The sequence below is a fragment of the Heteronotia binoei genome, chromosome 20 (genome assembly GCF_032191835.1).
Source record: "Heteronotia binoei isolate CCM8104 ecotype False Entrance Well chromosome 20, APGP_CSIRO_Hbin_v1, whole genome shotgun sequence".
Taxonomy (NCBI): Eukaryota; Metazoa; Chordata; class Lepidosauria; order Squamata; family Gekkonidae; genus Heteronotia; species Heteronotia binoei.
In genome coordinates this window covers 31,071,740-31,097,785 of record NC_083242.1, presented here as the reverse complement: position 1 = coordinate 31,097,785, position 26,046 = coordinate 31,071,740, and the positions used below count along the sequence as shown (strand labels likewise).

General features: G+C 49.0%; 1 protein-coding gene across 3 annotated transcripts in view; it reads left to right on the top strand.

Annotated features, from left to right (window-relative positions):
* LOC132588152 (protein ELFN1-like) overlaps nucleotides 1–26,046 on the top strand; it is a 644,710-nt gene that overhangs the window by 5,145 nt on the left and 613,519 nt on the right. Inside the window, exon 1 of one of the 3 annotated variants that reach the window (XM_060260490.1) lies at nucleotides 1,349–1,438. The exons of 1 other annotated variant lie outside the window; for it this stretch is intronic. The gene's annotated coding sequence lies outside the window, so the exon portion shown is untranslated. Of the gene's footprint in view, nucleotides 1–1,348; nucleotides 1,450–26,046 lie in introns of those variants that run through there. One more of the 3 variants, XM_060260492.1, reaches the window with a different exon arrangement.

The window sequence follows — 26,046 nt, the reverse complement described above, 5'->3', positions numbered from 1 at the left end:
CACACCGATCACAGAACGTTGTCGCTCTCATCTCCCTGCTTTAGTTCTCTCTCTTCCATGCCAGCTCTCAGAAAACCTTTTAAGAACAATTGAAGACCATACAAAGCAGAATACAATCCTAGAGGACAATTTAAAAGGTCACGGTTTTCCCAACAGTCCACCGATCCGTTCTGAAAGCCTCACAAACGGTTCCGGAGTCGGGATTTGAACATGGGTCTTAAACACTACAGCTCCCTGGCTCTTAAATTTGTTCGTTTGGGAGTTTATGCTCCTACGCTAGCAGAGGGGGGATGAGTTCATATGGGGCACAGCCTCATAAGGCAAGAGAGGGCTTGGGGGGGGGGGAGGTGAAAGAAGAAGAAGATGAGGAGAAGGAGGAGGACTGCAGATTTATACCCCGCTCTTCTCTCTGAATCAGAGACTCAGAGCAGCTTACAATCTCCTATATCTTCTCCCCCCACAACAGACACCCTGTGAAGTAGGTAGGGCTGAGAGAGCTCTCCCAGAAGCTGCCCTTTCAATGACAACTCTGCAAGACAGAACTATGGCTGACCCAAGGCCATTCCAGCAGGTGCAAGGGGAGGAGTGGGGAATCAAACCTGGTTCTCCGTCAAGCATCGATGTGTCGCAATAATCAAGCTTTTGTTCTTCAATCAAAAGTTGCTTTATTGTTGAAACTCCATAGATTTCCAAGGACAGACTCCTTGGAAGTAATGACATACATAGCATTGCATAGTAACTTATAGGCATGCTTCAAAGGGATAGGTTACAGATAACTTCAAAAGGCTAACATAAAGATGCAAATTGAGTTGAGGGTTCAAAGGCTACTCACTAGTATCTCTTTGTGACTAAGGAATGTCAGCTAATAAAAACATCTCCCTTTCTCACACATTCTCTGGGAACCGATAAGACCTGGCTGTGTGAATATGGGGGAGAGGCACTCTACACCGTTAGCACAAGGTTATTCTAAACATTCTGGACCCAGATGGATTCTCCCAGATAAGAGCCTGCACACTTAACCGCTACACCAAACTGGAGACATTGGATTCATACCCCGCCCTTCACTCAGAGTCTCAGTACAACTTACAATCTCCTTTCTCTCCCCCTCCCTACAACAGACACCCTGTGAGGTAGCTGGGGCTGAGAGAGCTCTGACAGAAACTGCTCTTGAGAGAAACAGCTCTGACAGAGTCACGACTGACCCAGGGTGCACTCTGCTAAGTTTTCTCCCAGGGAACTGAGTTCTGTTGCCTGGAGATCAATTGTAAGCCCTGCCATTGCCTGGAGGCTGGCATCCCTACCTCGATGGCCTGTAGCTTTAAGAGCTTTCTCACTTGCTGGTTGCTATCCTGGGAGTTGGGATACGTTTCACCTGGGCTTGGAGATGGGCAGTTGCTGGATCAGGCTGTTCTTCAAGGCCCAGAGCTGTTAAGAAAAGGTGATGACATGGTAAATTTGGAAATAGTTTGTTTCAGTACTTTATTTTCAGGCCAAGAAAGTCTCTGTCTCTCTGTCTATCTCTGTCTCTCTCTCTCTCTCATGAATGAATAGAATTGCACGGCTCCCTTTTGCAGTTCAGTCTCTCCGCTGCATCCAAGTTTAAATTTATTGGTTTGGTTTTCCCCCTCCCCTTCTCTCCTGCCTTTTGAGACTCGGCCAGATTAGATGGTGGATTTGGCCAGTGTGGAGGAGGCAAATGGAACCGCAGAGGGGAGGGAAAAGAAAAAACAACAACCCTTGAAATATCACACCAGATCCCCTGGAGGGATCGGTGATCAGGCCTTCGATAAGTGCTCGTTCTCTCCCGTCTGGGTAGAGAAATCCTGTTTGATTGTAAAGGTGGAACAAGATCTAAGGGCTCTCCAGAAGGGAAGATTAACTCTAAAAGGTCAGCAATTTTTTTTAATTTTGTGTTCTCGATTCTCTTATGTGAATGAGGGAGGAGGCTTGTTTGTAGAAACAACATATTCTGGGTTCTGCAAAAGACTCCAGACACAGGGGTGGCCAAACTGTGACTCGGGAACCAGATGTGACTCTTTCACACACACTGTGTGGTTCTTGAAGCCCCCACCGCCCTGTCAATCAGCGTGGAGAAGGCATTTCTCTGTTTAAACCACTTCGCCAAGCCAGCTGGGGGCTTGGAGAATGCATTTAAAGTTAAAGTAGCTTTCTTTCCACCTCTCCCCCCATCTATTTGCCTTCCTTCCTTCCTTCCTTCCTTCCTTCCTTCCTTCCTTCCTTGCTTCCTTCCTTCCTTCCTTCCTTCCTTCCTTGTGGCTCTCAAATATCTGATGCTCGCTTCTTAACAGCTCTCAAACATCTGACGTTTATTCTATGTGGCTCTTACGTTACGCAAGTTTGGTCATCGTTGCCCCCGGAGTGCGCCATCTACTGCTAATGCAACGAACGCAGCGGTTATCCTTGCTAACTGCCAAGTGTTCATCGTAGGGTTGCCAGTCCCCAGGTGGTACCTGGAGACCTCCAGGAATTATGACTGATCTGCAGATGAAGAAGTTCAGCCAACAGATCTCCAGACAACGGAGGTCACTTCTCTTGGAGAAGGTGGCTGTTTTGGAAGTAAACTCCATGACACTATACCTTCCTGAGGTCTCTCCTCTCCCCAAGTCTCGCCTTCTGTGGGTTCTACTCCCAAATCTCCTGGAATTTCCCAACCTAGAGTTGAAAACCTTGCTTCGGAGCAAACACGCAGGAAAAAGAACTCTGCTGGACAGAGCCGAAGTGTATCTAATCCGGAGTACAGCTTCTTACAGAGGGCGACTGGTTGCCCCCTGAAAGCCAAAACCTTTCCCTGTTGTCCCCCCCGCAGCAAGTGGCATTTAGAAGTGAACGAGGGAGGCCCTATTTCCAGGGTTGGAATGCTTGTGAAGAAAGGTTAAAACGCTTGGGGCTCTTGAGCTTGGAGAAACGTCGCCTGCGGGGTGACAGGATAGAGGTTGACAAGATTATGCATGGGATGGAGAAGGTAGAGAAAGAAGTCCTTTTCTCCCTTTCTCACAATAAGAGAACTCATGGAAATTCAATGAAATTGCTGAGCACTCGGATTAGAACGGGTAAAAGGAAGTACTTCTTCACCCAAAGGGAGATCAACATGTGGAAGTCATTGCCACAGCTTATCATTGGAACTCTCTGTCTGGGGCAGTGATGCTCTGTATTCTGGGTGCTTGGGGGGGCACAGTGGGAGGGCTTCTAGCCCCACTGGTGGACCTCCTGATGACACCTGGGTTTTTGAGCCACTGTGTGACACAGAGTGTTGGACTGAATGGGCCATTGGCCTGATCCAACATGGCTTCTCTTACGTTCTTATGTGACACAGAGTGTTGGACTGGATGGGCCACTGGCCTATTCCAACATGGCTTCTCTTATGTTCTTCTGTGACACAGGGTGTTGGACTGAATGGGCCACTGGCCTGATCCAACATGGCTTCTCTTATGTTCTTCTGTGACACAGGGTGTTGGACTGAATGGGCCATTGGCCTGATCCAACATGGCTTCTCTTACGTTCTTATGTGACACAGAGTGTTGGACTGGATGGGCCACTGGCCTATTCCAACATGGCTTCTCTTATGTTCTTCTGTGACACAGGGTGTTGGACTGAATGGGCCACTGGCCTGATCCAACATGGCTTCTCTTATGTTCTTATGTGACACAGAGTGTTGGACTGAATGGGCCATTGGCCTGATCCAACATGGCTTCTCTTATGTAGCTGCAAGACATGAACATCAGATGTTTGAGAGCCCCAAGGGAGGGAGGGAGAGAAAGGAAAGGAAGGCAAAGAGATTGGGAGGGAGAGGTGGAAAGGAAGCAACTTTAACTTGACATGCATTCTCCAAGCTGCTGGCTGGCTTGGCTTGGAGAAGCGATTCAAAGAGACAAATGCCTTCTCCAAGTCAACTGACAGGGCATTGGGGGCTTTGAGAGCCTCCCAATACATGTGAAAGAGCCACGTGTGGCTCCCGAGCCACAGTTTGGCCACCCCTGGTCCGTTTAGTCATTGCAGATTGGACTCAGGCATAGCAGAAGGCTTAGTGGAGCCAGCCCTTTGTATGCTCAGTCCAGATCTTGATGTTAGATGGCCCTATGGGTGTATAGTAAGGCTGGCTGGCTGGGAAGGAATTCTGGGAGGGGGCCCGTATCGGAGAAGCTCATCCAGAGATTTGGAGCAGGCTGCTACTTCATGACACCTGTCCATCTCTCACACTTCCGGTGGAGCCAAGGAGGCTGGAGAAACCCTGAACCATTGCCCAGAGGTGGCTTTGGGGCGGAAGTAGGCTAAGAAACTGAAGCTTCCTCCTGTGCTATTGAATCACAGATTTATAGAATCATCGAGTTGGAAGGGACCTCCACGGTCATCTAGCCCAACCCCCTGCACGATCCAGGAAATGTTATTTTATTTTTTTTTTAATTTATTGGTCACAAATTTCACAAATACCTCCCCCCACCACCCCCAGTGACCTCCTACTCTATGCCCAGAAGATGGCAAAACCCCTCCAGGATCCCCCGTCAAACTGGCCTGGAGGAAAATTACTCTCTGACCCTGAAGTGGTGATCAGTATTTCCCTGGGGGTGTCAGAAAGGGCCAGGGGAGCTAAGCACTGACGCAACCCTTCCTTGCCCTCCCTCTCGTGATCTGCCGACGTGAGCAGAAGACTGGATTCCAGGGTCTCTTGTTTCGGATGGGGTTGCCCTCCCCAATGAAGATGGGCTGTGACGGAAACGATGTCATCCCCGTGACCCATGCCAGTCAACCTTCTGCACCGACTGTAGCTTCTGGACAGTCTTCAGGGGCCGCCCCACTTAGAGCATATTGCAGTAATCTAATCTAGAGGTAACCAGGACATGCATCAGTGTGGCCAGAACTTCTCTCCCCAGGAAGGCGATGCAGCCGTCTCTGAACTATGGACCTGATCCGTCAGCTCACTACAGAAAGGTTGCCACTCGGAGACCTATCGGGCAGAGATGTCTAACTCATTTGCTATGAGGGCCAGATCTGACATAAATGTGACCTTGTCAGGACAGACCATGTGTGACATAAAATGTAACACCAGGTAGCGGAGATATAAACGATAGAGGACACAGACTAGCACACACCGTCAGCCTAATCCACCTCACTGCCCTGTTGTTATTCCTCATCTAAATAGTTCACATTGATTTTCTACTGAGAAAGGCTAGATCATGAAGGTATGAATACAGTGGAAGGGGAGGCAAACCAGTTGCACCCAAGAGCACCCTGGCATAATCTCAATCTCTCTCTCTCGCAAGACAGGAAACTCAAATCTTGAATAAAACTTTGTGGGCCTTAAAGGGGCTTTGTATTTCTCCCTGCGATTGAGGGAACTGGGCAAAGGAAGCTCTTGCTCTTTTCCCCTCTCCCCAGGGGGTGAGGAGGAGGAAGAGCCTCAGCCAATAGAAGGAAGAGAGGCTTGACTCAGTAGCTCTGCTGTGTGATTAAGAAGGCCAGGCAAAGCAAGCTCTGCCTCCCCCCTTTCTCCCCAAGGGAGGAGCCTCAACCAATGGAGAAAACAGAGGCTTTGCTCTGTAGCTCTGTGCGATTGAGCAAGCCTGGAAAAGCACGCTGAGATGCAGAAGGAAGTAAGAGAGAGAGAGAGAGAGAAGGAAGCAGATGACAGTGAGTTTCTCACAGGCCTGATAGGAGCCCTCCGAGGGCCTGATTCGGCTCTCGGGCTGCATGTTTGACATCCCTGCTATAAGGGACGTTCTCCTCTCTTGTTCTCCAGTGTACGGGCTGCTGTGCTTGAAGACAAGCCACATGTGTAGCCAGCATTTTAGCTCTTTGGAGAATCAAGACCATTTTTCTCTTTGCTTTGTTGGGGGAAAAGTGACAGGTATATTCAGATGTCACCTGGACTTGAAGGAAGACTTCAAGTGAATCCATGAGCACAAGCGCTGAGTGACAGAGGGAATGGAGGTGTGTTTCAAAGTGTCAGGGCGAGAGAAAAAGCTGGAAGGGGACTTAATTTTCCAATAGATCAGCCTTCAGTTTATCCAGACTTCATTCAGGGGGTGATAGATCTCACTTCAGCTGGAGCGCCCAGCTAGAAACAGATGTCGGTAAAGTATGGGAGACGGGTGAGTCATCCACACAACGGAAACGGCTGCTGGGAGCTGTTGGAGCAGACAAAGTTTCGGCCAAAACTAAAAAGAGAGTAAAAAGGCTAGGCTTGGCAACTCTAGGCTGGGAAAATTCTGGGAGATTTGAAAGGACTTTGGTGGTATACGAGCCAGTTTGGTGTAGCGGTTAAGCACGCGGACTCTTATCTGAGAGAATCGGGTTTGATTCCCCACTCCTCCACTTGCAGCTGCTGGAGTAGCCTTGGGTCAGCCACACGTTCTCTCAAGGCTGTTCTGCTCAAGAGCAGTTCTGTCAGAGCTCTCGCAGCCCCACCACCTTCACAGAGTGTCTGTTGTGGGGGGGGGGAAGGGAAAGGAGACTGCAAGCCACTCTGAGGCCGCCTTTGGCTAGTGAAGGACAGGGTATAAATCCAATCTCCTCCTCCTTCTCCTTCTCCTGGAATTCACTGCCACAGGATGTGATGCTGGCTACAAGCAGAGGCCACTTCAAGATTGGATTGGAGAAACATATTCAGCAAAGGCCCACTAGTGGGCTATTAGCCACAAGGTCTAGATAAAACACTTTGTCTGCGACAGTGTTGCTCTATCTTCTTGGTGCTTGGGGTGGGGTGATAGCAGGAGAGCTTGTGGACCTCTGGCCCTACTGGTGGACCTCCAGATGACACCTTGTTTTGGCCACTGTATGGCACATAGTGTTGGACTGGATGGGCCATTGGCCCTGATCCAAACTTGGCTTCTCTTATGTTCTTATGTCTGGGGCAGTGATGCCCTGTCTTCTTGGTGCTTGTGGGGGGGGGGGCACAGTGAAAGGACTTCTGGAGTTCTGGCCCTTCTAGTGGATCTTGTGATGGCACCCGGGTTTTGGGCCATTGTGTGACACAAGTGTTGGACTGGATGTGCCACTGGCCTGATCCAACATGGCTTCTCTTATGTTCTTATGTGACACAGAGCATTGGACTGGATGGGCCATTGGCCTGAAACAACTTTGCTTCTCTTGTTCTTATGTCTGAGGCAGTGATGCCTGTCTTCTTGGTGGTTGCGGGGGGCACAGTGAAAGGACTTCTGGAGTTCTGGCCCCTACTAGTGGATCTTGTGATGGCACCCCGGGTTTTGGCCATTGTGTGACACAGAGTGTTGGACTGGATGTGCCACTGGCCTGATCCAACATGGCTTCTCTTATGTTCTTATGTGACACAGAGCCGTTGGACTGGATAGGCCATTGGCCTGATCCAACCTGGCTTCTCTTATGTTCTTATGTGACACAGAGCGTTGGGACTGGATGGGCCATTGGCCTGATCCAACACGGCTTCTCTTATGTTCTTATGTGACACAGAGTGTTGGACTGGATGGGCCATTGGCCTGATCCAGCATGGCTTCTCTTATGTTCTTCTGTGACACAGAGTGTTGGACTGGATGGGCCACTGGCCTGATCCAACATGGCTTCTCTTATGTTCTTCTGTGACACAGAGTGTTGGACTGAATGGGCCACTGGCCTGATCCAACATGGCTTCTCTTATGTTCCTATGTCTGGGGCAGTGATGCTCAGTCTCCTTGGTAGGCAACAGTAGAATACACTCCACCCTCCAAAGCAGCCATTTTCTCCAGGAGAATTTATCTTTGTAATTTGGAGGTTAGCTTGAATTCCAAGAGATCACCGGGCTCTTCCTAGAGGCTGAGTAACAAAGTGAGAGACATGGGGAAAGTCGAGGGGGGGGGGGGGGACGCACTCTGTGTAAGAAAATCACCATCAGATAGGGACTTTGGATGGTTATTTCATGCAGGCCTTTGGAATCTCTAAATTTTATTGTGCTCTTTCTTTCTTACCCCCCACTCCCCAATACTTGCTTCTGGGCTCCATCGTTCAAAACCCCCGGTGAGAATTTTGCTGAACCCTAAGATTTGACAAACTTTCCAATATTTCCTCCCCCACAAAAAATAATCCAAACCTGTGAAGCAGAGAGATGGAAATCTTCCTCATGCCACTGTAGCTGCATAGAAGAAGAAGATGATATTGGATTTATATCCTGCCCTATGCTCTGGATCTCAGAGCGGTCACAATCTCCTTTACCTTCTCCCCACCACCACCACCCAAACAGACACCCTGTGAGGTAGGTGAGACTGAGAGAGCTCTCCCAGAAGCTGCCCTTTCAAGGACATCTCCTACAAGAGCTATGGCTGACCCAAGGCATTCCAGCAGCTGCAAGTGGAGGAGGGGGGAATCAAACCCGGTTCTCCCAGATAAGAGAGCTCTGGCTGACCCAAGGCCATTCCAGGAGGTGCCAGTGGAGGAGTGGGGAATCAAACCCGGTTCTCCCCGATAAGAGAGCTATGGCTGACCCAAGGCCATTCCAGCAGATGCAAGTGGAGGAGGGGGGAATCAAACCCGGTTCTCCCAGATAAGCGAGCTATGGCTAACACAAGGCCATGCTAGCAGCTGCAAGTGGAGGAGTGGGGAATCAAACCTGGTTCTCCCAGATAAGAGTCTGCGCGCTTAACCACTACACCAAACTGGCTCTCACCAAACATAGAAGAAAGTAATTTAAAAAGTAAGATGGGCATAAGGTTTTATATGCCATTCTAATTCAAGAAGCATTTGAAGGTAGATGCTGAGCTGATGTACTTTAGTCCACCTTCCGGTGATGTCGGGGTGTGTGTGGCATACGCATATGAGTTGCGCAAATGAGTTGCGCTAATGAGCTCCAGCACCTCTTTTTCAATGAAATGACCCATTCAGATCCATCAATAGAAGGAAGTGGTCCCAACCAGCCTGGATTCTTCCTTTGTCATGATTTTTGCAACCGCTTTGCATTTACGTGGCACCCACTTCCTGAATCCACTCCCCCCCCCCCTTTCCATCTAAATCTATCTGGCCAGTTTCTACATACCCTCCATGCTTCTGAGGAAGAGAGCTGTGTTTCTCGAAAGCTTGCACTACAATCAGTTGGTTAGTCTTCAAGGTGCTTAACTGAACTCTACTGAACTCTGCGATTTTGCAGCAACGGACTAACGCAGCGCTCTCCTCCAGATCTAATACCCACCACTTTCCCTTTCTTTTCTTATTTAAATAAAATTTATTTAGGAGTACTAAAAATGCCAGCATATATAACCTATAAAATACCTATAAAACAACGAGGTAGGTGTAGCGTGCAATATAGTACAGCAAAATACATCCTTTACCTTGTCTCAAAACAGAGGAGAGTCTAAGATTTCAGGCTTTCACGGCTGGTAACATCATTAGGGTTTGTAGAATCTTTCGGGATCAAGTGCCGTGTTCTACTGGAGAAAGTTTTCTTTCCAGACGTTTCGTTCTCAGCTGCGGAGAACATCCTCAGTGGCGTTGCAGCCAGAGCAGGCGCTCAGACCTTCTTGGCTGCTGTGCATTGAGTGGGGCCAGGGCTGCTGGAGAGCTGCTATTTGTAGGCTGGAGGGGGTGTGATGAAAGGGCAATTGGTTTGTGGATGTTTCATCACACCCCCTCCAGCCTACAAATAGCAGCTCTCCAGCAGCCCTGGCCCCACTCAATGCACAGCAGCCAAGAAGGTCTGAGCGCCTGCTCCGGCTGCAACACCACTGAGGATGTTCTCCGCAGCTGAGAACGAAATGTCTGGAGGAAAAACTTTCTCCAGTAGAACACGTCACTTGAGCCCGAAAGATTCTACAAACCCCAAAGAGGAGAGTCTATTTTACATTAAAAAAAAAAATAGCACCAGCATTACAGATAAAACTACTTACCAATTAACAGTTCAATCGTTTGAATCTTTCTTTTCATTTGAATCTTCTTTGTGTGTTCTTAGCACAATTGGAGATATGCTTTTTAAAGAAGCTGTGCATAATTGCACCATCGGTCCATGCAATGAAAACGGAACAGCATGCGGTAGGAACTTTCCAATATTTCCCCCACACAAAGAATGAGGGATGGTGGCTCAGTGGTAGAGCATCTGCTTGGTAAGCAGAAGGTCCCAGGTTCAATCCCCGGCATCTCTAACTCAAAAGGGTCCAGGCAAGTAGGCGTGAATAGCCTCAGCTTGAGACCCTGGAGAGCTGCTGCCAGTCTGAGTATACAATATTGACTTTGTTGGACTGAGGGTCTGATTCAGTAGAAGGCAGCTTCATATGTTCATATATGTTCAACTTGTAATCCACTTAAAAAAACTAATTCAGGTCTCTTAAGATGAGAACCTCTCCCAAATTCAATCTGGTCTCTAGCATTTAGAGCAATAGTCCCCAACATTTTTGGCATCAGGGACTGGTTTTGTGGAAGACAATTTTCCATGGACTGGGGGGGGGAGGGGCATGGTTTCAGGATGATACAATGTGCACTTTATTTTGGTGTGGTGGTAAAGTGTGTAGACTCTTATCTGGGAGAACTGGGTTTGATTTCTCACTCCTCCGCTTGCAGCTGCTGGAATGGCCTTGGGTCAGCCAGAGCTCTCGCAGAACTGTCCTTGAATGGGCAACTTCTGAGAGAGCTCTCTCAGCCCCTCTTGCCTCACAGGGTGTCTGTTATGGGGGAAGATAAAGGAGATTCCGAGCCACTCTGAGATTCGGCGTGGAGGGCAGGATATAAATCCAATGTCGTCGTCATCTTATTATTTTGCATTGTAATATATAATGAAATAATTATACAACTCACGGCCCAGTTGCTAACAGACCACAGACTGGGACCGGTCCACAGACCGAGGGTTGGGGACTCCTGATTTAAAGGTGCACTTCCTTTGGGAAGCCCCATGGTACAGAGTGGTAAAGCTGCAGTTTCGCAGTCGGAGCCCTCTGCTCACGACCTGAGTTCGATCCCAGTGGAAGCTGGTTCAGGTAGCTGGCTCCAGGTTGACTCAGCCTTCCATCCTTCCAAGATCGGTCAAATGAGTCCCCAGCTTGCTGGGGGGAAAGTGTAGATGACTGGAGAAGACAATGGCAAACCACCATGTAAAAAGTCTGCTGTGAAAACGTCGTGAAAGCAACGTCACCCCAGTGTCGAAAACAACTGATGCTTGCGCAGGGGACTACCTTTGCCTTTTTTCCTTTTGGGCATGGAGGTTTTATTCAAGCATTTATGGTTGATAGCCACTGCCGTACCCCATCCTCCGATCAACTAAAAGTTGAGGGTTGGCCAATTATGAGGGGTGAACAATGCTTTTCTCCAGACCACAATTTTTAGACACCTCTACCGTGCCTCAGAGAGGTGCCATTCGGGTGCACCATGAAAGATCCAAAGCTGACAAGAAAGATCTTGGCTAGCAGCGGCAGAAGCCAACCTGGGCTTCAACGTGTCTTCTCCATTTAACACGGCCAAAGATGCCAGCCCTAAGATGTGAGCCAAAGGGCCAGGCCTCGAAGATCTTGGCCATTGACACACGCAGCAGCCCGATACTGAATCTGACCCTTGGTCCATCAAGGTCGGTATTAGCAGACTGGCAGTGACAATCCAGGGTCTCAGGATGGAACCTGGGACCTTCTGCATGCCAAGCAGATGTTCTGCCGCTGAGCCGTGGCTCCTCTTCCCTTTTAGATTGTGGCCTGGTTTAACCCGTCCCAGGATGTGTTCGATTCAGTGGGGTAGCTGTGTTGGTCTGAAGCAGTAGAACAAAGATAGAATCCAGTGGAACCTTGAACATGAACATATGAAGTTGCCTTCTACTGAATCAGACCCTCTTTGGTCAGTCAAGGTCAGCACTGTCTACTCAGACTGGCAGCGGCTCTCCAGGGTCTCAAGCTGAGGTTTTTCACACCTATTTGCCTGGACTCTTTTTTAGTTGGAGATGCCGGGGATTGAACCTGGGACCTTCTGCTTCCCAAGCAGATGCTCTACCACTGAGCCACCATCCCTCCCCTTAGACATATGAACCTATGAAGCTGCCTTATAGTGAATCAGACCCTCAGTCCCATCAAATTCAGTCTTGTCTACTCAGACTGGCAGCGGCTCTCCAGGGTCTCCAGCGGAGGTTTTTCACACCTATTTGCCTGGACTCTTTTGAGTTGGAGATGCCGGGGATTGAACCTGGGACCTTCTGCTTCCCAAGCAGATGCTCTACCACTGAGCCACCATCCCTCCCCTTAGACATATGAACCTATGAAGCTGCCTTATAGTGAATCAGACCCTCAGTCCATCAAATTCAGTCTTGTCTACTCAGACTGGCAGCGGCTCTCCAGGGTCTCCAGCGGAGGTTTTTCACACCTATTTGCCTGGACTCTTTTGAGTTGGAGATGCCGGGGATTGAACCTGGGACCTTCTGCTTCCCAAGCAGATGCTCTACCACTGAGCCACCATCCCTCCCCTTAGACATATGAACCTATGAAGCTGCCTTATAGTGAATCAGACCCTCAGTCCATCAAATTCAGTCTTGTCTACTCAGACTGGCAGCGGCTCTCCAGGGTCTCCAGCGGAGGTTTTTCACACCTATTTGCCTGGACTCTTTTGAGTTGGTGATGTCAGGGATTGAACCTGGGACCTTCTTGCTTACCAAGCAGATGCTCTACCACTGAGCCACCATCCCTCCCCATGAACATATGAAGCTGCCTTCTACTGAATCAGACCCCCCTGGGTCCATCAAAGTCAGTCTTGTCTACTCAGACTGGCAGTGGCTCTCCAGGGTCTCAAGCTGAGGTTTTTCACACCTATTTGCCTGAACCCTTTTTAGTTGGAGATGCCGGGGATTGAACCTGGGACCTTCTGCTTCCCAAGCAGATGCTCTACCACTGAGCCACCATCCCTCCCCTTAGACATATGAACCTATGAAGCTGCCTTATAGTGAATCAGACCCTCAGTCCATCAAATTCAGTCTTGTCTACTCAGACTGGCAGCGGCTCTCCAGGGTCTCCAGCGGAGGTTTTTTCACACCTATTTGCCTGGACTCTTTTGAGTTGGTGATGTCAGGGATTGAACCTGGGACCTTCTTGCTTACCAAGCAGATGCTCTACCACTGAGCCACCATCCCTCCCCATGAACATATGAAGCTGCCTTCTACTGAATCAGACCCCCCTGGGTCCATCAAAGTCAGTCTTGTCTACTCAGACTGGCAGTGGCTCTCCAGGGTCTCAAGCTGAGGTTTTTCACACCTATTTGCCTGAACCCTTTTTAGTTGGAGATGCCGGGGATTGAACCTGGGACCTTCTGCTTCCCAAGCAGATGCTCTACCACTGAGCCACCATCCCTCCCCTTAGACATATGAACCTATGAAGCTGCCTTATAGTGAATCAGACCCTCAGTCCATCAAATTCAGTCTTGTCTACTCAGACTGGCAGCGGCTCTCCAGGGTCTCCAGCGGAGGTTTTTCACACCTATTTGCCTGGACTCTTTTGAGTTGGTGATGTCAGGGATTGAACCTGGGACCTTCTTGCTTACCAAGCAGATGCTCTACCACTGAGCCACCATCCCTCCCCATGAACATATGAAGCTGCCTTCTACTGAATCAGACCCCCCCTGGGTCCATCAAAGTCAGTCTTGTCTACTCAGACTGGCAGCAGCTCTCCTGGGTCTCCAGCGGAGGTTTTCACACCTATTTGCCTGAACCCTTTTTAGTTGGAGATGCCGGCGATTGAACCTGGGACCTTCTGCTTACCAAGTGGCTGCTCTTCCACTGAGCCACCGTCCCTCCCCTGAGCAACAAAGTTTTATTCAGAGTGTGAGCTTTTGTGCGTCAAACACACTTTGTCAGGCCACTGGAACTGAATGCAACAAAGAGTCTCACGTCTAGAGAGTGGGCAGCAAATTAGATGCAGAGTAGTGAAAATCAGGAGTGGAATTCTAGAAGGAGCTTCTTTGCATATTAAGCCACACCCCCTGGTGTAGCCAATCCTCCAAGGGCTTACAAAAAAGAGCCTTGTAAGCTCTTGGAGGATTGGCTACATCAAGGGTGTGTGTGGTCTAATATGCAAAGGAGCTCCTGCTAGAATGCCACCCCTGGTGAAAAAGGTTTTTAACAGATTAAAAGAATAGAAAGTTTGTATTCTGGTTGTTATCAGCCTGGGTTCAATTGGGGGAGGGGGAGAAGCAAAGGCAATAACCATGTCAGAATTGGAGACTGATGGTGGGAGTCTATTTCAGGGGTGGTCAAACTTGCTTAATGTAAGAGCCGCATAGCATAAACATCAGGTGTTTGAGAGCTGCAAGACACAAACGTCAGATATTTGAGAGCTGCAGGGCAGGAAGGCAGGCAAATAGGGTGAGGTAGAAAGAAAGCAACTTTAAAACTTTAAATGCATTCTCCAAGCTGCCAGCTGGCTTGGCATGGAGAAGTAATTTAAAGAGAGAAATGCCTTTTCCATGCTGGCCGATGGGGCGGTGGGAGCTTTGAGAGCCACAGAATATGTGTGAAAGAGCCACATGTGGCTTCCAAGCCAGTTTGGCCACCCCAGTCTATGTCATTACGATGTGTTAATTTTCTATGTTTATTTACGTTGCACTGTTAAAATGGGTTGATTTTTGTTTTGCAAATTTTTGTAAAGTGGCCTGGGGATTATGGTCTAGAGCAGGATTTCCCAAAGTTTTATCTCCCGTGGCCCGGTTATTTTTACACTTCTCCTTCGTGACCCACTAAAATTTGAGGGTGGAGCCAGGAGACTTTGGGAATGGAGCTGGGAGACAGGAATTATGTCATTTCCTGTGGTGTCAAGGGTCAAGTGATGTCACTTCTGGGGTACACTGAACCAAAACTCCACCTTTTCCTGTGATGTCACTTCCAGAATGTCCACCAGTGGGGCTAGGGCACTAGAAGCCCTCCCACTGTTGCTTCCCCCCCCTCCCAGCACCAAGAATACAGACAGAGCATCACTTGCAGGGAAAGAAAGAATGGGGGGGGGGGAGAAAAAAGCCTTCCTCACCATCAGATGACCTCAGCCAGCAACAATTCTGCCCAGGGGTCATTTGGTAAAAATGGGGGAGAGAAGGAAGGAAAGGCAGCCCAGCTCCTTTCTGCACAACACAGAGATGGGGGAAGGAAGGAAGGAAGCCAAACAGAGCTCAGACTTTGCAGCCTGTGTCAGTCTTCAAGGCTAGCTTTTATCTGCACAACAGAGAGATGGGGGAAGGAAGGAAGCCAAACAGAGCTCAGACTTTGCAGCCTGTGTCAGTCTTCAAGGCTAGCTTTTATCTGCACAACAGAGAGATGGGGGAAGGAAGGAAGCCAAACGGAGTGCAGGCTTTGCAGCCTGTGTCAGTCTTCAAGGCTAGCTTTTATCTGCACAACAGAGAGATGGAGGAAGGAAGGAAGCAGAGCAGAGGTCATGCTTTGCTGGGGGCGGGGCTAGCTTTGCTGGGGGCAGGGCTAGCTTTGGCTTTTCTTGTGACCTGGTAGTGAGGCTTCCGTGGCCCGGTACCGGGTCACGACCCTGCAAATGGGAAACACTACTCTAGAGAAATGTTCTAGCAAACAACTTTGCCTTTTGGCCGACCCCCACTCCCCGGGTGAATAATGGGAAATGTTCTCTGAGTATGCTTTTTTTCTCTTTGCAGAACTGTAGGAGAATTCCTTGTGTTTTCCTAGGGCTGGGGGGAATGGCTTCTCCATCCCGAGAGGTGTTTTTTTTTTTTTTTTGCTTCCAGATATAAACCCCACGGTTTCTTTCTCTCCAAATTAATCACTTTGTAAGGCCATGCATCATTTTCTCTTGGCTGCCTTAGCTTATGATACAGTTTGGTAATTTCTCATATCTTTCCTCTCTTTGTCTTAAGGAAGCCACACTAGAAGGGGGAGGGGGGGAGGGAAGGTTAGATATTCTCTCCAGGAGAAAGTGTGTGTGGGGGGGTTGTAAGCATTTGCCATCGGCAATGAAATAAACACAGTTTGGGCATCGCGGAGACGTTCAAACAAATTGCAGCTGGCAAACTATAGCTGGTCCGTGTTGCCAAAAGAACTCTTTCCGATATTAACTACCCAGTTCCTGATTTACTCATAGTTTGTACGGAGAGTTTCTTGGTAGGGAGATGGTGCAGAGTCTCTGGCATGCTATTAATTCCGCTGCACATTTTTGGGAAAATGGATGTTTGCTGGAACGAAGGCAGAGTCGTTAATTTAATTTTGCTGTCTCTTATTCCTGGCTCCCTTTCTTCTATTACTCGCCATTTTTTTTGTGTGTGTGTGTGTGTGTGATTTCGTTTTTTGATTCCCCCCCCCCCCTCCGGCTGCTTAGTCAGACTCTTCGTGCGCAGCTGTGCTGCTCAAAGAACCATAGGCCGTTGCTCCTTTGATATTATCTTGCTTGGTGTATTATGAATGCTTTTTAATGCCTAGCCGGCTGTGCGGTGTGAAACTGGTCCAATAGTAATTAGTGGGGGAAGAGAGGCCCAATCCATCATGACGCTAGGTGCATCCGCGGCCGTGTTTGGTTCTTACGTTATTTTATTGAGAGGATGGGTGTCGTGTTTTGTGTGTGTGTGTGTGTGTGTGTGGAATGCTTCCAAAATTCTCATCTGGATCCTTCCTTGCGTTTTTTTTACGGGGTCCCAAATTACTCCATCTTCTTTCCAAAGTGGAATGGATGCATTAGGAATCCGAAATGGATCTGTCCCTTCTTTCCAAATTTTGTACCAGCGGGTGCTCCTGATGCTCCACCACAGGCAGTGGCTTTTAGTTAATGTGCATTTTAAAATATACATGTGCTTCTCTCTCTCAATGCTGTATCCATGTGCCATCTTGATGTGAGGGTGGTGTGCGGTTGTAACGAGACCCGGGTGGCAGACTGGTGTTTTATTGAGACGTGAGAGCGCAAGAGCATGCTGGTAAAACACAGTTGCAAAAAAGAAATTGATGTGCAGTTGCAGCTCTGTCACTGAGACTGCTTTTCTGTGGTATCTTTGCAGTGGTTTTTTTTTTTTTGCTGTTGTTTTTGGTGTGTGTGTGTGTGTATAGTGTGTGTGCACAGCAGCCAAGAAGGTCAGAGTGCCTGCTCCAGCTGCAACGCCACTGAGGATGTTCTCCACAGCTGAGAACGAAACGTCTGGAAGAAAAACTTTCTCCAGTAGAACACGGTACTTGAGCCCGAAAGATTCTACAAACCCTAATGATGTTGCCAGCCGTGAAAACCTGAAATCTTTGTGTGTATAGTGTTTGATCGATAGGCATTTGGTACAGGGTTGGCCAACAGTAGCTCTCCAGATGTTTTTTTGCCTATAACTCCCATCAGCCCCAGCCAGTATGGCTGATGGCTGGGGCTGATGGGAGTTGTAGGCGGAAAACATCTGGAGAGCTACTGTTGGCCACCCCAGTAGACAGCTGAAAGATGCAAAGGCAAAGCTGAAAGCCGCGACAAAACGTGCTTCATCCAATTCCAGAATGGATGCAAGAACTTCGCTGGCCATAATTAAGGAGGAGTAGAATGTGTGTTTGTGTTTGCAGGACTTTTTTGTAGCAGGAACTCCTTTGCATATTAGGCTACACCCCCCTGATGTAGCCAATCCTCCTGGAGCTTACAGTACATATATAAACATATGAAGCTGCCTTATACTGAATCAGACCCTTGGTCCATCGAAGTCAGTCTTGTCTTCTCAGACTGGCAGCGGCTCTCCAGGGTCTCAAGCTGTGGTTTTTCACACCTATTTGCCTGGGCCCTTTTTTGGAGATGCCAGGGATTGAACCTGGGACCTTCTGCTTCCCAAGCAGATGCTCTACCACTGAGCCACCGTCCCTCCCCTCCCAGTAGGCCCTGTACAAAGAGCCCCATAAGCTCTTGGAGGATTGGCTACATCAGGGGTGTGTGGCTGAATAGGCAAAGGAATTCCTGCTACAAAGATCCCCAACCTTGTGTGTTTGAGTCAATGCTGGAATGTGGCTGCTGACTCGTGGCTAATCCAGCAAGGGGCTTCTATGGCAAGTGAGAAGCAGAGGTGGCGCTGGCCACTGCCTTCCTTTTCAGAGCCTTCCTTGGGGGGGTCTCCTTTTCAGGTACCAACCCTGCTTAGCTTCCAAGCGAGAGCAATTTTTGGAAGAACAGGAATGGGATGTCTATTCACCCCAGGCACCACTCAACAGCTAAGGTTCCTTGACTCGATTGTGCAAAAGATGGGAGATGATGCAGCGTTTTGGATGCATTTGCAGATTTGCGAGTTTGGTGTCTTTTTTAAAGCGCATAATATAAGCTTAAGGGGTGTGGCTGGTTGGACGGATGTAACGTTGGCCCAGGAGTCAAGGAGCAGGCGACTTTATTGGAATGAAAAGAGGCAGTTTGGTGTACTGGGTAAGCGCACGGACTCTTAACTGGGAGAACGGGGTTTGATTCCCCACTCCTTCGCTTGCACCTACTGGAATGGCCTTGGGTTAGCCCTAGCTCTCGCAGAGCTGTCCTTGAAAGGGCAGCTTCTGGGAGAGCTCTCTCAGCCCCACCTACCTCACAGGGTGTCTGTTGTGGGGAGGGGAAGGGAAAGGAGATTGTAAGCCTGCTCTGAGAGAAGGGCGGGGTAATCAATCTGTAGTCCTCCTCCTTCCTTATTGGTGGCTGAATGTAATGGTGGATTGGAAGAAGGCTATGGCTCAATGGAAGAGCCTCTGCTTTGCATGCAGAAGGTCTTGGGTTCAGTCAAAAGGACCAGGCAGGAGGTGGTGGGAAAGACCTCAGCCTGAGACTCTGGAACCCAGTCAGAACAGACAATACTGACCTTAACGAACCAGTGGCCTTATTGAGTATAAGGCAACTTTGTGTAGGGCCACAGCTTAGTGGCAGAGCCTCTTCTTGGCATGCAGAAGGTCGCAGGTTCAATCCCCAGAACCTCCAGTTAAAAAGAACCAGGCAGGACCATCTTCTGGGCATGGAGTAGGGGTCACGGGGGGTGTGGTGGCGGGGAGGTATTTGCAAGTTTCCTGCATTGTGCAGGGGGTTGGACCAGCTGACCCTGGAGGACCAGGTGACCCTTCCAACTCTATGATTCTAGAACAGGGGTGGGGAACGTCAGGCCCGAGGGCCATTTATGGCCCTCGAGATCACTTGGTCTGGCCCTCTGTTGGGCCGAGCCCTCCTCCCCCTCTCTCGTGGGCATTGTGAAGGACTGCTGCTGTGGTATGTGGGTGCCTTTAAAGGTCTGCTTTAGGGAGGGCGGCAGGAGTGGGAGCCAGCTGCCACGAGTTCAATTTGCACATGATTATCCCAGATAATTATCCCTGCGGCGCAGAGTGTTAAAGCTGCAGTACTGCAGTCCTAAGCTCTGCTCACGGCCTGAGTTCGATCCCCGGTGGAAGCTGGGTTTTCAGGTAGCCGGCTCGAGGTTGACTCAGCCTTCCATCCTTCCGAGGTCGGTGGAATGAGTCCCCAGCTTGCTGAGGGGAAAGCGTAGATGACTGGGGAAGGCAATGGCAAACCACCCCGTAAAAAAGTCTCCCGTGAAAACGTCGTGAAAGCAATGTCACCCCAGAGTCGGAAACGACTGGTGCTTACACAGGGACCCCAGATGGTGTGGCCTAATATGCTAATATCAGGGGATATGGCCTAACATGCCTGGACCTAGGCATTTGCCTAGGGTGGCAGGCCAGGATGTGTGCGCGTGTGTACTGAATTAGGCTCTCCCCATATGACTTCAAATAGAAAAAAACAATTATTTGCATTCATTTTGCCGGCCTGAACTGTTCTCCCTCGGCGGCGCATTCTTTTTTAAGTTGATGATTTTGTATGGCCCACGGATGACGTTATAAATATCCAAATGGCCCTTGTCAGAAAAAAAGGTTCCCCACTCCTGTTCTAGAAGGTGATGTGAGAGACCTCAGCCTTAGACCCTGGAGAGCTGCTGCCGGTCTGACCTTGATGAACTGATGGTCTAATTCAGTATAAGGCAGCTTCATGTGTTTGTGCACCAGCGAGTATTTCAGAATACTGATTCCCCCTCCCCCCGCAAGACTGCTCCTCTGAGGGAACAGATATACCCATCCGTGACGTTCCAGGGTCTCACGTAGAGGTCTTTCACATCATCTTCAGCTAGGCTTCCCAATCCCCAGGTCCCAGCAGGGGATCTCCAGGTTTTACAGGTTTCTCCCCGCCCCCAGCCAGCCAGCTGGCGGGGGAAGCCCCACCCCCACAGCTCTAGATCTCCAACAGTTTCAGGGAATAATAGGGAAGATCTGTGGATATCAGGGGCTCTAGGGGGGCTGTGTTTTGAGGTGGAGGAACCAGATTTTCAGTATAGCATCTAGTGCCTCTCCCCAAAATACCCCTCAAGTTTCAAAACGATTGGACCAGGGGGTCCAATTCTATGAGCCCCCAAATAAGGTGCCCCTATCCTTCATTATTTCCTATGGAAGGAAGGCATTTAAAAAGGTGTGCTGTTCCTTTCAACATGATGGCCAGAACTCCCTTCGGAGTTCAATTATGCTTGTCACACCCTTGCTCTTGGCCCCGCCCCAATGTCTCCTGGCCCCACCTCCAAAGTCTCCTGGCTCCACCCCCAAAGTCCCCGCTCCTCCACTTGCAGCTGCTGGAATGGCCTTGCGTCAGCCGTAGCTCTCGTAGGAGTTGTCCTTGAAAGGGCAGCTGCTGCGAGAGCTCTCTCAGCCCCACTCACTTCACAGGGTGTCTGCTGTGGGCGAGGAAGGGAAAGGAGATGGTGAGCCGGTTTGAGACTCTGAGATTCGGAGTGGAGGGCAGGATATAAATCCAATATCATCTTCTTCTCTGCCACTAAACCTCAGCACCTTCTGAAATGAAGCCAGAGAGCTGCTGCTGGTGGTCTGAGTGGACAATGCAGACCTTGATGGACTGATGGACCCGTTCAGTAGAAGGCATCTTCATGTGTGTGGATAACCCTACAGAAAGCAGTGCAGCTTAGCTACGGTGTGGGGTGAACCAATGACAAATTGAAAACCCTGTCAAATCCCATTCAGTCTAGAGCAGAGGTCTCCAGCCTTTTTTGGCACCAAGGACCAGTTTTGTGGAAGACAATTTTTCCAGGGACCTGGGGGGGGGGGTGGCGGGGGGGATGGTTTCAGGATGATACAATTGTGCACTTTACGTCTATTTTCTTGGTGTAGGGGTTAACTGTGTAGACTGGGAGAACTGGGTTTAAGTCCCCCATTCCTCCACTTGCACCTGCTGGAATGGCCTTGGGTCAGCCATAGCTCTCGCAGAGTTGTCCTTGAAAGGGCAGCTGCTGTAAGAGCTCTCTCAGCCCCACCCACTTCACAGGGTGTCTGTTGTGCGGGGGGAAGGTAAAGGAGATTGTGAGTCACTCTGAGACTCTGAAGTTTGGAGTGGAGGGCAGGATATAAATCCAATGTCGTTGTCGTCTTATTATTATTACTACATTGTAATGTATAATGACATAATTATACAACTCACGGCCCGGTTGCTAACACGCCACGGACCGGTACCATAAGAACATAAGAGAAGTCATGTTGGATCAGGCCAATGACCCATCCAGTCCAACACTCTGTGTCACACAGTGGCCAAAATACACACACACACACACACACACACACACACATACACTGTGGCTAATAGCCACTGATGGATCTCTGCTCAGTATTTTTATCCATAAGCTTGGAGAAGGCATTTCTCTCTTTAAATCACTTGTCCAAGCCAACTGGCAGCTTGGAAAATGCATTTAAAGTTAAAGTTGCTTTCTTTCTACCTCTCCCTCCTCCATCTATTTACTTTCCTTCTTCTCTCCCTCTCTTCTTTCCTGTCTTGTGGCTCTCAAACATCTGACGTTCATGTCTTGCAGCTCTCAGACATCTGAGAGGACCGGTGGTTGGGGACCGCTGGTCTAGAGCAAGGAAAGAAGGGAAGGCTGGTGCGTTTCTTGAGTGCTTAGCAGGAGTCCAGGCTATCCCGGAAAGCGCAAGAGCTTTGTGTAGGGTTGACACAGAGAGCCAGAGCTTTGGAAGCTAAGGCTCGGCTGGCTTTTGTGTGTGTGAGCTTCCTTAAAAGCAAATAGAGAGACGAGGATTATTGTCCCGGCGAAGGGATCAGAGGTGTATATAGAGGGCTATTATTTGGCAATGGTTTCTGGAGGGAGGGTGGGAGAAGAAATGTACCGTGCTCCTACTCTCCTAGGAGACCAGCTCACACAATGTCGTGGGGGAGGTAGATTTTGCCCATCTTTTATTACCCACCTTCCCCTACACATGGGTAACATCTTTTCACTTCCGATAGTTCATGAAATGTGGCATTCCAGAGACCTCGGCTATGGACATCACATTGTTATTTCTAATAGAAACTGTTCAAATTCTACAAGGCCGGGGTGGCCAAACTTACTTAAATTAAGAAGAAGAAGATGATATTGGATTTATATCCCGCCCTCCACTCCGAAGAGTCTCAGAGCGGCTCACAATCTCCTTTATCTTCCTCCCCCACAACAGACACCCTGTGAGGTGGGTGGGGCTGGAGAGGGCTCTCACAGCAGCTGCCCTTTCAAGGACAACCTCTGCCCGAGCTATGGCTGACCCAAGGCCATTTCAGCAGGTGCAAGTGGAGGAGTGGGGAATCAAACCCGGTTCTCCCAGATAAGAGTCCGCACACTTAACCACTACACCAAACTGGCTCTCCACACAGAATAAACACCAGATGTCTGAGAGCCGCAAGACATGAACGTCAGATGTTTGAGTGCCACAAGACAGGGAAGAAGAGAGGGAGAGAAGAAGGAAAGCAAATAGATGGGGGAGGGAGAGGTAGAAAGAAAGCAACTTTAACTTTAAATGCATTTTCCAAGCTGCCAGTTGGCTTGGACAAGTGATTTAAAGAGAGAAAGGCCTTCTCCGAGCTGGCCAACTGGGCAGTGAGGGCTTCAAGAGCCACACAACATGTGTGAAAGAGCCACATGTGGCTCCTGAGCCGCAGTTTGGCCACCCCTGCTACAGGGGGTAAGAAAAACCCCAACAGTGGGGCCACCACATGGAAGGCTGTGCAAGAGATTCCCTGGGAGTGTAGAAAAATGAGAACTAGGAGTGACGGAATGCAAAGATTGTGTTTGAGGGCTTCAAGAGAGAAAATGGGAGACGGAATAAAAGAAAACAGTGTGCTCATGTCCCTGATTCCTTAGTGGATCTTGGAAGAGGAGGAGACTGCAAGGAAAGATGTCCAAATTATTTCCTTGGCTCACGATTTCTCATCGGAACTTGGCTCGTTACAATTGGTTTTTTGCACTCAGTCCCCCCTCCCCATTGTTTTTTTAAATGAGTGCAGAGCTTGGCTATGACTAGTACAATATTCAAATGGGCAACCGGGGATGGAGATGATACCTTCGCAGGGGGTTTTTTTTTAAAGCATGAGAGGAAGTACGATGTAGTCGAGAGAGAAGACTTGGAAGACTTGGGTTCCAATCCTTTTCTTTGCCATGAAACTTTAGGTGTCAGCTTGGACCTGTGATTCTCAGTGCTGGTAACCATCCGCGCAAGGTTGTTGTGAGCAGGCTTCGGGGCCATTAATACATCGAATTCACTGTCACAGGAAGTGGTGGTGGCCACAAGCTGAGACGGCTTCCAGATGGGGTTGGAGAAACATATTCATCAGAGGCCCATTAGTGGCTATTAGTCACAGTGTATTACCTTTACCTTTATTGATGGAACTTTCTGTCTGGGGCAATGATGCTCTGTATTCTTGGCGCTTGGGGGGGGGGGCAACAATGGGGGTGGGGGGGGGCTTCTGGAGTCCTGGCCCTACTGATGGACCTCCTGATAGCACGTGGGTTCTGGCCACTGTGTGGCACAGAGTGTTGGATTGGATGGGTCACTGGCCTGATCCAACATGGCTTCTCTTATGTTCTTATGTCTGGGGCAATGATGCTCTGTCTCCTTGGTGCTTGGGCAGGGGGGGGGGGCACAGTGTACCTTCTGAATAGACCTTGGGTTTTTTTGGCCAGGGTGTGACACAGAGTGTAGGACTCTGGATGGGCCACTGGCTCTGATCCAACCATGGCTATCTCTTATATTCCTTATGTCTGAAGAGCAGTGATGCTCTGTCCTCCTTGGGTGCTTGGGAGGAGCAACAGTGGGAGGGCTTCTAGTGTCCTGGTCTACTGATGGACCTCCTGAAAGCACCTGGTTTTTTGGCCACTGTGTGGGCACAGAGTGTTGGGGGTATTGAATGGGCCACTGGCCTGATCCAACATGGCTGTCTCTTATGTTCTTACGTCTGAGGCAGTGATACTCTGTCTCCTTGGTGCTTGGGAGGCAACAGTGGGAGGGCTTCTGGAGTCCTGGCCCCACTGGTGTTACCTCTGATAGCACCTGGGTTTTGGCCACTGTGTGATGCAGAATGTTGGACTACATGGGCCACTGGGCTTCTCTTATGTTCTCACATACCTGTTGAGGTCCTTGTTGAGAGCCAGTTTGGTGTAGTGGTTAATTGTGTGGACTCTTATCTGGAAGAACCGGGTTTGATTCCCCCACTCCTCCACTTGCACCTGCTGGATTGGCCTTGGGTTCACCATTAGCTCTGGCAGAGGTTGTCCTTGAAAGGGCAGCTGCTGTGAGAGCCCTCTCAGCCCCATCCACCTCACAGGATGTCTGTTGTGGGGGGGAAGAAGATACAGGAGATTGTAACCGCTCTGAGTCTCTGATACTGAGAGAAGGGCGGGGGGGTATAAACGGCAATAAATTGCTTCTTCTTCTTCTTCTTCTGGCTGCGTAGTCTGTCTTCTTCTTCTTCTTCTTCTTCTTCTTCTTCTTCTTCTTCTTCTTCTTCTTCTTCTTCTTCTTCTTCTTCTTCTTCTTCTTCTTCTTCTTCTTCTTCTTCTTCTTCTTCTTCTTCTTCTTCTTCTTCTTCTTCTTCTTCTTCTTCTTCTCTTCTTCTTCTTCTTCTTCTTCTTCTTCTTCTTCTTCTTCTTCTTCTTCTTCTTCTTCTTCTTCTTCTTCTTCTTCTTCTTCTTCCTTCCTCAAACTGTACCCTTCCCAGGCTCCCCCCCTAAACCCCAGCCATTTCCCAACCTAGAGCTGGCAACCATGGGGTCCTATCTTCAGTTCTGTTTCCTTGGTCACTCTCTAGTACGATGGAATAGTTGGAACTACCCCTTTCCTATGGAGATATAGATAATGGAGTATCCCTTGTTGGAAGAATATTCAAAACAGGAGAATGTTAGGGTTGCCAATCCCCAGGAGAGTTTCTCTCTGCGTCATGCTGTGAGGCTGTTACCTGGGCTAGCTGATGAGTGGGAGATGCCTCTTCGATAAAGGACTGGGGTCTGAAACGGTGATATATGCACATCCCTGTCAAAGGTTTTCCATGAACCCACTGGTTCCCCCCCACCCCCAAGAACTGAAGCCTTGATTTTGACTGGATTGAAATTCTTACTGATACATCTATCAACATTTAAGATCAATATCGGCCACAGGACTGTTGGAGAGCACGAGCAAATGGAGCGGCAGGATCGTTTTTCTAAACTTTGGGAAGTCTTCTGGAGCAATGGCGGACTTTAGGACTTTAATGAACTGTCCGTTATGATTTTGGAGTGACGCTATCAATTGTATTAATAAGGGTTTTGTAAATTTTCTATGAAATTAATTTGATTGCTGCTTTTCGAGTTTCGTTCATAGTATTGGGAATCAGTAGTCATTGCTTTTCGTGATTTTTCGTGATTTTTCGTGATTATGGTAGAACCATTATCAAGGGACAGAATGAATAGGCACATTGATGAACACGGGTTATTGAGGGAAGACTCAGCATGGGTTCTGCAAGGGAAGATCTTGCCTCACTAACCTGTTTACAGTTCTTTGAGGGGGTGAACAAACCTGTGGACAAGGAGACCCGATAGATGTTGTTTACCTTGACTTCCAGAAAGCTTTTGATAAAGTTCCTCATCAAAGGCTCCTTAGAAAGCTTGAGAGTCATGGAGTAAAAGGACAGGTCCTCTTGTGGATCAAAAACTGGCTGAGTAATAGGAAGCAGAGAGTGAGTATAAATGGGCAGTCTTCGCAGTGGAGGACGGTAAGCAGTGTGGTGCCGCAGGGCTCAGTGCTGGGTCCCATGCTCTTTAACTTGTTCATAAATGATTTAGAGTTGGGAGTGAGCAGTGAAGTGGCCAAGT